A 12,232-nucleotide genomic window follows, 5' to 3' on the forward strand; every position below is an offset into this window, starting at 1 on the left:
GTGTACCAATAACCAATCTTTGAGAATATTTACTACAAGTTGTTTAATATCAATCGATATGTGAACAGTATAGTTTTTATCGTTTCTCCCGTAGAAAAGCAGTAACAACAGTACGGGACAAAATAAATTAATATCCTGCAGCACGAGTTGCCAGCCGCGACAGGTGATGTTGTGCAACATTGCCGGAGTTTGCTGACATGGACATGCTTCGTAAATCGCTACGGAGCTTGTATTATGGTAACCAGATAACTGATAAACATACTTATATACTTCTAAATACATAAATTAACAACCGGACTCAGAACAAATACTCGTGCTCATCATACAAATATTTGTCCCGGGTGGGATTCGAACCCGCCACACGCGGCGCTACGGTTATTGCGTCGAGGTGATCTTTTTAACCACTGCGCCAAACGTGCTGAGAGACATGTCGCTGAGACATTGTCATGTCGCCGATAGTCTGGTTGTTCTATATTTGTTAGAATTCACTACTGAGTATTTTATTCTCAGTTATCTTAAAGATTACTGCTTTTTTATATATAGTTGGATTTTCGAAAGACTAGTTCAATAATAATCAAACGATTATCCTCTTACAAGCTCAGATACCGAGAACCAGTTTCTTAGCTCTCTCTTGTGAAAAAATATCCTATCAACAAAATTTCCTGGAATCGAAGCTCGTAGTTAATCACCTACTAATGTAAGATCATATCAAGATACTTATTATTCCCATTCATACATCAAGTATTAATATCGATAACAGATGTCAATGGTTTCATAATACTCAATCACTATTATTAAGAACACAAATATCCGATCCAAATACTTGCCTCTACCAGTGTAACATGACCTTTCATTTCATTCCCTTCACTTGAATTTACTAATCAGTCGTAATCAAATAGGGGTCTTATTATATTTGCCAGTATAATCTAATTAAGATTATCTTTATTACGCACATATGCCTTATACACTCTTTGAACCCCAAAATTGGGATTAATGTGAATGAAATAAGGGTCCTTATCTTTAAGAGGTCAAAAGGAAGTGTGGTTAGTTGATAAATTAGTGATATTTAAGGATTATTGGAGGTCCTTAAGGTCTGTAATTTGGACCTAGGTTTTGTGGATTTAGGCTGAATTAGGTCGTAAAGTAAATCGGTGGGTGTTATTGCCTACTTTTATTAGGGACAATTTTGTTATGACTAAGCGTCTGACTTTTCTGTCCTTCAGCACAAAGGGACCCTAATTTTATTATTTTTGCTGGATATTTGAACTGATTTAGAATTAATGTCTGTGATGACCGTAATAAGACAGATGATTTATTTAACCCTTATTTTACACTTGGAAAAGAACTTTTGTTAATGTGCTTGCCATTTCTACAATTTAAGTGACTATTAAAAAAACATCTTGTCAAATTTAAGAACTGAACCCAAATTCTTCTGTAACGTGAATACTATTACACATTTTATCAAAATATTTCTAAAAGAAGAAGTCCAAAAAAAGTCCCGGTGTATAAATAAAGCAAAAACGTTTATTTTCCAACATAAATTAGATAAATCGTCAATTTATATAAATTGTCAAAAAACAAACAAAAAAAATAACATCTTTAGATCTCTACAGGGAAATACTTCATTACGTGTAACATCACGCCTTTATTTCCCATGGGGGTAAGATGTACTAGCATCCGTTTTCAATCATATTGCTTTTATAAGTAAACAACTGTTGAAACGCCCACTCAAACGGATTTATATGAAACTTGCTTTGGCTTGCGACTTTGCTTGTTTATTTTCATTTCTAGTTGAAAATTTGTATGTGGTCTTGCATTGGATGTTCGATGAATTAGGAGAGATACTTTAATTATAATTATCAGCCCATATTAACCCACTGAAGGGCAAAGGCCTCCCTTTCCAATCATCTCTGTCTAAAGCTATTTCATGCCAATCTTTAGTATGAGAGTCCACCTTAACTCGTCATATCTTTCCGGGCCTGCCGCGTTGTCGCTTTCTTTAGCTTGGTATGCACACTTTGTCTAGATTATAATTTAGAGTTATGTGTACTTCTATAATAAAGTAGCTGTGCCAAACAAGCCACTAGCCGTAAAGGCCTGCAGGTCTTTTTCATTTCTTTTTTTATTTTAAAAATACTGAGTTTCTTTCGCTCTTTGAATATATTACTTATGGACCAATAAAGGCTAAGTATTTCTTATTACTATTGTATAATATTGTACGTAATTAGTGAAAATGTAAGCCTTCAATCTCAACATTCATAATTTCTTAAATAGGACTCAAGTATCTGAAAAAGAATTACCAAAAACGTAAACCTTCTAAAACATTATTCTTTTCATAAACCACACATGGAGTTAATCACTCAAGCTTTTACCTCTCAAAGCACAAAAATAAAATTAATTTTCCGCAAAGAATTTTTTTGATATACTTTTAACAAACTAACAAAACCGGACCGACTTTTTAAAAACCACCTTCAGTGCGTTGTAGAGATTAAAGTAGATTTTATTTTTTTAATTAAAAACCTTTGTAACTTTAAACTCTGGATGTAAGCTTGATTTTAGATTAGTGCTGGTTAAATATACGTAAGCTCTTTGTGTAAGAGCTTTTTTATTTAGCTTTTAGTTAGCTTATACTTGGTGGTAAGTACTTGTTTACGCTACGAGGTTTGTTCTTAAGAGTCTTGTAACACATTTTGAATACTATAAAATGTATGCAAAATGGGGTTATTATTAGTATAGCTGACCCGCGCAACTTCGCTTGCGTCACATATAAGAGAGAATGGTTCAAAATATTCTCTGTTTTTGTAACATTTTTTATTGCTACTCTGCTCCTATAGGTTGCAGCGTGATGATGTATAGCCTGTAGCCTTCCTCGATAAATGGACTATCTAACACTGAAATAATTTTTCAAATCGGACCCGTAGTTCCTGAGATTAGCGCGTTCAAACAAACAAACAATCAAATAAACAAACTCTTCAGCTTAATAATAATATAGTAAAGATTATAAAATTTTGAAACTGTCTCAGTGTCGCGATCGGATATGCGAGTAGCAGAGGCTTCTGGTTTAAAGAAATTGATCGCCGTAGCCGAATATCGACTTGGAAGACATATACAATTTGAATAGATAATATCAAAAGTTAGTAATACAACAAATTACATGAGTAGTAAAAATACATATTTATAGCGTCAAAATGTACAAGATATTACTAATACACAATATCCAAACGTTAATATTTTCCACACGAACAAATCTCAGCCGAAAATAAAGAAAACTGTCTGAAATGACCTGAGAAAATCGGCCAACACATTAGTCTGGCCTAAATGAGCAATAGTAGAGCAATCGCCCACAAAATTAGCTCATTATTTCCATATCCTGTGAGTAATACTTTAGGCTGACTGTATACTGTCAGTTGGTACTGAACGTAAAACACTTTTACAAGTGAATGGGTGTTGCAATGATGGTCAGTGTAAATCATGCCGAAACGTCTAGCAATCTAAGTAATTCATGTTCGCGTTAATTGACGTTTATCATTATAGCTACATAATAAAAAAAAACCCTCGCCGCGTCTGTTTGTCCGCTATAAACTTACATCAACTGAACAGATTTTGACATCAAAACTTGTCTTAGTTTCAAAAACATTTCAATAGATACTTAGTATCCCCGTAGCTTCCGCTCTGTGGTATCCTACTCCAAAACATGGAAATCTGATAGATTTTATGTATGTATATGAACTGATCAGGAACTCTTATTTGCTAAACACTGCACACCTCTAAGCCTACAATGATACATATCAACACTATAAACAGTTTACAAATCGATTACACGCTCAAACTGTCATCCAACGGACTAGATGCAACGTAAATATTTGTCAAATTGCATTCTGGGTGTGAGGCTATGTAACTTGTGGCTATTATTTACTTGTATAACTACCCATAAGCATATGATTTTGTGGGTTTTGCAAAAAGATCCCACAATAAATCTCACTAATATTAAAATGCAAAAATCCTAATATTTGTGTTCGGATGAATGTTTGTTACTAACGTAACTAAACGACTAACCCTCGGTTTCTGAGTACATTTAACGGTAGTTTATCTATTTAATAGCGTTAAAACGCAATTAAAAAAACGCTATTGAATAGATAAACTACCGCTAAATGTACTTCAGAAACCGGGAGTAATTAACTCACAAAAACAATTACGTTATAATCATTCACACTCTTTTGTCAATAAAACCTCGCAGTTTGCGTCAAGCCTAACAAAGGGCTTACAAGTACGGCCAAAAAGAGAATCGCCAGTAATCAATCAACGTAAATAGTATATTTTTTGTACACCACAATAACCTCGTTAGAACAAATAATATACTTTGTACAAAGGGTGAGGGTAGTCTGATAATTTTGGGGTCAACGTTTAGTGTAACTAGATTGGCCTGAATATCTGATTTTGTTGAAATGGCTTCTGTAGGAGCCAGATAGAATATAATATTCTTATATAATTAGATCTGTTTAGGGACTGAAACGTTTAGAAAATTTGGGCTTCTTATATTGCTTCCAGTATATATAATGTAACGCGATTAAGAATGTACATAATATGATACTAGTTCGCTCGCTACTTCGACCGCGTGAACAGATTTCCAGACATGAAAGAATGCTGTGTATTGCGTCCAGTAGCATAATAGTAGCACTTGAAGGTATAGGCAGAGGTGTACGAAAAATACCGTAGCGCAGTAGTTTAGGTCGCCATGCCGCTACCATTGCGTCGAGATGTCGTGGGTTCGATTCCCATACGGAACATTATTTTTGTGATCCAGAAATAATTGTTACGGGTCAGGTCGTACTTTTCGTCCATTGTCTGTATGTTTGTGAAAGTCCCCGCGATACAAGAGCAAAACTTAGTGCGGGAGTTGTCTTTTAAGAAAAGAAAAAGATACAAAAGTTGCGTCATTAACTATGACAGTCCCATGTGATAGTCTATTGCTATACATATGCCATATTTAAGAAATATTCTAATATGCTGTTTAGTAGTTTAGGACACTTTCATACAAAATTGTGATATGTGTCATGTACACGGGACAATAAAATATTAATTTATACACAATGTTACAAAGAAGTTAACAATTAGTTGCTTATAAATCCTATAATATTTCGAAAGAAACAAAGACACCACAATTCAGGAAACACGACAAAGATAATCCACAAATTAGTCTTAATTCTCAAACAAAATCCTTTTTCAGAATAGAAAAAGGACTTTGTGATAAAATTAAGGTTAAACATCTTATTCTTGAAGAGCTTGTCAGATTATAAAAGTACTTTTCATTGTAAACACGGCTTAATAACCCCTTACCTTTTAGAATTAAAAATACTTTTTTATGTCCCCTCCAGAAGGGTGCCAAATTTTGAGGGTTTTGTGGACGTCTCCTGTTATTAGAATTTATTAAAATTTGTACATCTGAAGATATACTTCTGGGGTTAAAGTTGCTGATTCTGTTTCTTACGACTTAGAGGGGCCATTTCTTACTACTTTTGACCGTTTTGTATGAAAACCTCATTATCGCCAGTAGCGAGAACCATCTACATTTTAAATGCCAGATTCTCGATACTCGATGGTACGTACTGTAGAAATCCGCACCAAAGTTTTTGATATTAATCATGGTTATCAAATTTTACATTGCAACAGTCACTTTAATTCTGTCTCCTTCAACAGTGATCCTGTCAGCCATTCATAATCCTTTCATCTCGAATCTTGACACATTACAAACAAGATTCCACGTTCCAAATAACAATACTTTGAATCTTAAGAAAAACAATGAAACTAGATTGATACTAAGTTCTTTTTTATATACTCGTATGAAAATAGTTATCATTAAAAAGACCTTTTCCTATACGTTGAAATTGAAACAGTATCGGAACTACCCCTTTAATTTTCTTCGACAAGATTTTCCTTAATACATGGTTACCCTACTTTAGGGGTCCCTGATTATATCGTCCTGAGTGCCAGTAATCACGTGGGCTTGGGTTCTGCATAATTATGTAAAAACAGCCCTTAAAAATGTTCCTTTAAAGCTAAGGGTTCATCTGTTGGTTTAATTCATGATTTTAAGGGTACGAAAGGGTGTTCTGCTTTGATTAAAAATAATGGGGTTATTGGGGGTAATGACATGGACTTGTTTGTATGTTTAATTATGTTTTTGTTACAATTTTGAAATGTTTGATAAATGTTTGACATTATATTTTCTAGGTATAATTCTTATTTTGATGTTTTTCTTTGAGTAGTTTTAATTAGTTGGAGTTACTCACTATGTTTTTTTTATTAATATTTATTACTGATTATTGTCTTTTTGAAGACAATTCGACAGTAAAGTGAAATATTGTTCGTTATATTTTCTTATTATAAACGTCTGTTGTCAGTCTTCTGCCTAGCCCACAGGGTCTTATCGTGTTTAATGATGTGACGTACAACTAGAATAAACTACAACAGAACAAAGATTAGTCTACGACCATAAATCTCTCTCAAGACTAAAAACCCAGTCAAAACAAACAATATTTCCAAAAACGCAAAAGTAATGTCTACAAAAAAGGTTCCCTTGATATATTTAAACGATATTTAACACGTCAAGCACTTGAACTCCCACCTACATTAACACAGAAATAAGATAAACAGATACAAAGCGTCCCACAAAGTAAATTGAATTTAAACAATAAAAAACCCAGAGTACAGACCTCGGTAAAAGTACCAAGCATCCGTCGGCAGTCAACCGCGAACCATATTTGTTTATTTGTCACTCAGGTCATTTAACAAAAGTGTTTCGTTATTTTTGTCCTCCATTTTTGGTTTTTCTATGTTGACGGTAATAGTGATGTGGTTGTATAGAATTCGAAACACGGAATTCGGGATTTCCCGGATATTTTCACAAAGTTTAAAAACTGTTATTTAGTACACTATACAGTCACATTAGCGTACAATTAATTTATAAGGTTTTAAAAGGCTGGTAGGTGTGTAGTGTACAACTGCTGGCTAGGATATCCAGTGGTTCTGCATTGCAACATGTAATAAAACAGAAGAAGTTTGCAGCTATCATAATAAGTAACGTTCTCTGCTTACCCTCGTATGAACATTTCTGCGGTATTAGTTATTTAATAATCTTACCTTCTGCTAAAATATACCAACAATGTAAATAGTGAATCACGTATACATATTTTACGACAAAAAATGTTTCATAGCAACCCGTCAAAAAGCATTCCATATTTAAAGATTTATACGATTCCCGGGACAACACACCCGTTAGAATCCCGGTCCCGGGATTCAACTGACAGCACTAGCGATGGCTGATTTATATACGGCAGCGGAGAATTTAAATTAAAGCAGATCTCGTGTAGTATAGCTATATGTGGTTAATGTGCTTAATGTATAAATGTATGTGTTTATCTTGTGTAAGACATGAAAAATGGCTTCTGCATAATCGTTTCGCGTTATTTCATGGTGCTGGGAACATAAGAAGGGTATTGTTGAAAAAATGTGGTACATTTTTGAACCTTCAATTTTAATAGATACGATAAAAAAGATTATCTTACTTTGTATTAATATTAGTAATGCGAAAGTATGGATGTGTAGATGCGTTTTGTTACTGCAGCACGCTAAAAGTACTGAGCGGGATATAATGTGATTTGGCAAACAGACAGTTTAAAGCCTAGATTAATGCAAAGGATGCCTTAGAAAATCTTTAGTTACGCGAGAAATCACGGGTAGAAGCTATCAACTTAATATAGACAGTTTAGTCAACGCAGGTTAACCTTAAGACTGAGTGCTATAAGACTTTAATCACCGTCTTTTTTACATTCTCTTGTAGAAGTGTGATATCAATTTCATAAAAGTAAAATTTTTAATATTATAATGTAACGGGTCTTAATCGCGATTGAAAATTAAAGGTTAGAATATCTTATATGTTCACCCGACGTTTCGATAAGGTATTCTAACCTTTAATTTTCAATCGCGATTAAGACCCGTTACATTATAATATTATGTGTACAAGTCGCGACAGTTTAAAATAGTAAAATTTTTGTGAGTTTATTGCCACTTGTTAGGCTTTAAATCAAACTCAGTATGGTGGTCAGAGAAACCTTCCCAAATTTATAAATAATTGTAACCGAGACAACGGTCTAGTGATTTACAGTCGAAACCAAACATTATAAACCAAACAAAAATAATTAATTTGTCATACCATCAGTATTTTACGCAACAAAATAATCCCAGTAACCTACATTCCCTAAAACAATTACAAATCACCGTAACGTCAACAACGAATCGTATGAATAAAAACGACGTAAACAGCTGAATGCGGCGCAATCGGCGAGTTCGTTCCGCGATCGCTACGTCGGCATTATTTGACAATAGTCGGCATTTGTCGGTCATTCTCGGCCATTCTCGGCATTTGTCGGCGTGCTGACTGTCCAGCCATTAGCCTATGTATTACGTGTGCAGGTATTCAGGTTCAAATGGCAGTTTCCAGCGTTTTAAAGAGTTATTTGGAGTGTCAACATGTTGAAACGATGTCCGCGCCGGATGGCGATTTAAAAATTGAGTAGGAAAATATTTTTAGAAAAGTTTTAGTAGGTGGTTCGGCTTTTTGGTTTTATTTTTGATCTTGAACTGGTTTTCAGTTGTTATAAACGTGTGTAGTAAGTTTTTAATTGTCAATACTGATATATATTTTTTAATCTTTTAATTAGAATTTTTTAAATATGTAGTAAATAATGAAATATCTTAATAATTACCTTTGAAAAGTCACCGACAAATGTGCAGTCAAATGCGAAAACACAAAACAGTTACGGTCAACCACACAAAAATATTTCGAATGGAAATCAAACCCACACCAACCTTAACATAACAAAAGCAACTATCTTCACCACACCACTCGTTCTTACATCCGACTTCCTATCTTTCAAAAATGTGACGTCACTCTCCCAATGCAACAAAAGAGGTCATCTATTTGTCGAAGAAAAGGCATCCAGTCGGAAAACCACGAAGGTGGAAATTTCTTCTTATCTAAGGTAGCGTCCATTGTGGTTTCAGCCAAATGGAACTTTATTTGTTTTGAAACTGTTTGGCGTAATCTGGCTAATCTAGGGTTTCAGGGTTAGAGTTAGGCTGTGGTTAGGCTTCGAATTTACTAGTTCATATTATGAAGTTTACTGATGGTGTTAGATTGTAGCAGATTGTAGAGTTACTTGCCAAATAAAAATAATAAGGTAAGGAAATTGATTTAAAAAAATAGTTGTACTCTGAATTTTTATTGTTGGTGTAGGTTATTTTTAAGGCTGTACTTAATTCTGGTAGTCATTTCATCGGCATGGAATGGTTTCACAGATTAAAATTTGCGTATTTTTCTTCCTATCGTATGGTTAGTGGCCAACCTAGAGTCAAAGTTGTTCAAGCCTCCCAAAAATAATTGACGTATTATTGGATTCATCTTCAATCCTCTATATGCCTTTAATTATAAAGTGTTAGCAATTTAATAACAATCTATTCAGAAGTTTATGTGTAAAAGCGTAACAAAAATTCATACATACGTTATGCAGTTTACTACCTCTTTTATTTATGTCTATAAACAAATACATTATTTAAAGAACTGTTACAAACACGATTTTTCTTTAAAATATTGGATCTGGCATACGATTCTGTTCCTCAATGCAGTGAATAATGTTCCAGTGAAAGATATAAATCGATGCGTTTGGCAGACTGACTTGTTTTCTCAATTGTATGTGCCTGATGCAGACTGTAGAAAATAGGTACTAGGTACTAGAATTGTAGCTGTTTTATTTATACTTGAATGTACTATGTTTAATAGTGTTAATATAAAACTCTTTAATAAAAGCTTTGTATTCCTTCTAGGTTAGGTTCTATCACAATGTTTCCCTTCAATGTCACAGAATTCACAAATAACTATTCGAAGATATATAATATTTCGAACATTCACTGGTGTGGTATCATTTTCATGGGAGATGACTGTTTATACCTTTATATATAGTGTTTTTTAGCACGGTTATCTACAATCGGTACTAATCAATATATAGGGTTTGATATTTAAAATAGGATGCAGCGCCCGCTAGAAGCGCTGATCAGATTTTCATACAGAACGTACAAACGTGCAAAGGAAAGATGGGTTACCTTAAAGCGTTTTACGATGGGAAAGTACGTGTAAAATAATTTAAATTACTATTAAAACTTTAAAATTATCATCACACCGACCCAGTTCAGACTTTATTAATATACGCCGCAGCTCATAACGTATTATAAATTAAAATTTACCAGCATAGTTGTTCAGAATTTGGTTAATGTTAATATAATTTGCCTCGGATCATATCCACTTATGATCCATAATAATATAAATGATTACGGATTATAATTATTATTTTCGTATGATATTTTTAAAGGAACTGAAAGTTTTATACGGTTTTGGTGCATTGCGCTAGCTATTATTATATTTATTGGTGCTTGCAATCGTACTGGATTAAAAGTTTATGATAGGTACCGATTTCTGCAAGATTTTAAGCGCTACTTAATATTTGAATACATCTGTAAACTAGAGGTCAGAATGTCGTAGGTTCGATTTCCACCCGAAACAAATTCTTAACATCGAAATATCTTGGCCAGCGTGCTGGACTCAAAGCCCCCCCTAACCCCTCCCTTGTTTGTGAGGACTCTTTCCTAGCAGTGGGACAGTAATGGGTTAAAAATGTATAGATATATTATTCAAATAGATAATAAAAAATGGATACAGTAAACAAACCCGCAAAAAAATTGTTACCCCGAATACATTTTGAAACTACCTTTGAATTCGCAACACGTTTTGAAATCCAGGCTTTTAGCTTTATCTGACAACAGGCAATTGTCGCTACAAATCATTCAGGGGATATTGCACATCCACCTGACATCCAATTCGAATCCCGGCTGTGGTAAAAAAATGTAAAAGTGTTTCGCTGTTGTTAGGTTTAAATTGATTGGCGGTGTATAAATATGTTTTTATAAGTCGAGAATAATTGGCACAACCTGACCAGAAATGACTGTTATTACTGATCATGAGGTCTTAGGTTCGATTTCCTGGTTAACCAATATACTATTGATTTTTTTAACTGACTAGTCTATTCTCAATAGTATCCTGGAGTTTGATAATATGCTTAATATATAGCAATAGCCTTCTCTCCTATTTTTTTGAATCCAATTACTGTCCCACTGCTGGGCAAGGGTCTCACTCCTGAATTGAGGGACAGATTAGGCCCTGAGTACACATTTATTCATAAAGCCAATTGGAATGTATATATTATTCATACCTTTCTACACATAAGAGTATATCAGGCGTTAAGTAGTAAATAAGAAATAATACACGAACGTACTCAAGCGACGACACACATAAACATACTTAAACACAAAATATGATATGTTTCATGCATACTCACAGATCGTTTACCGTTCGCGAAGCTATTAGCGTCGGCATTACCTGTAATAATAAATACAAGTTATGATCATATTAAAAACTCCAGGAACATTGAATATTTATGTTTTATAGATAAAGTTATGAAATATTTTAAAAACAAAAAAATATGTTACTGTGAATGCTGCTGCTTTTGTTGGTCCTTTTACCACAAAAGTCCATAACTAATTATATTATTATAACTATTAAATGGACCAATTCTGCGTAGCCTACAGTTTGTAACATTTAAGGATAATTTCCTACTACTATCTTTTATTGACCACCGAGTATCCATCGAGCCAAAAATCCATATAATTTTGTAATTTAACAATCGTAGCTAGGCTAGGTGGTCCAGATTAATTATTAAGTTTAATTCAAAAACCCAGTAAAATTCGTATCATTTTGTATTATAAATTAACCAACTCAAATGAGTATGGGCTAGCTTCCTAATTACATGGGACTAAAATTACAAGAAGCAACACGTGCGGGAATTTCACACACCTCTGCCTTCGGGTATGTAATGTAGGTATGTACCTATGTATTCGACCCATCTGCTTAGCCTCTAGTTCTGCCTACACCCATCTATTAGGTAACCTTAACCCCTAATAAAGGGACATAAGCTCCATGTAAAGCTAACACAATTAATTGACATAATCACTACAGACAAACCCGGGTTTGTTCTGAAAACACAATTTTGCCAGAGGTCTGAACCGGGCTTGTATGTTCAATAGACATGTGATGGGGTGAGGTTGGGGTCTGAGTGACAGCGGT

General features: G+C 34.1%; 1 protein-coding gene across 2 annotated transcripts in view; it reads right to left on the reverse strand.

The window, feature by feature from the left end:
* The window catches only part of LOC142984269 (synaptogenesis protein syg-2-like), a 434,810-nt gene that overhangs the window by 217,032 nt on the left and 205,546 nt on the right, over positions 1–12,232 (reverse strand). The window contains exon 2 of one of the 2 annotated variants that reach the window (XM_076131747.1): positions 11,448–11,488. The exons of the other annotated variant lie outside the window; for it this stretch is intronic. The gene's annotated coding sequence lies outside the window, so the exon portion shown is untranslated. The remainder of the gene's footprint in view (positions 1–11,447; positions 11,489–12,232) is intronic. 2 annotated transcript variants of the gene reach the window in all.

Source organism: Anticarsia gemmatalis, chromosome 26 (assembly GCF_050436995.1).
Source record: "Anticarsia gemmatalis isolate Benzon Research Colony breed Stoneville strain chromosome 26, ilAntGemm2 primary, whole genome shotgun sequence".
Classification (NCBI taxonomy): domain Eukaryota; kingdom Metazoa; phylum Arthropoda; class Insecta; order Lepidoptera; family Erebidae; genus Anticarsia; species Anticarsia gemmatalis.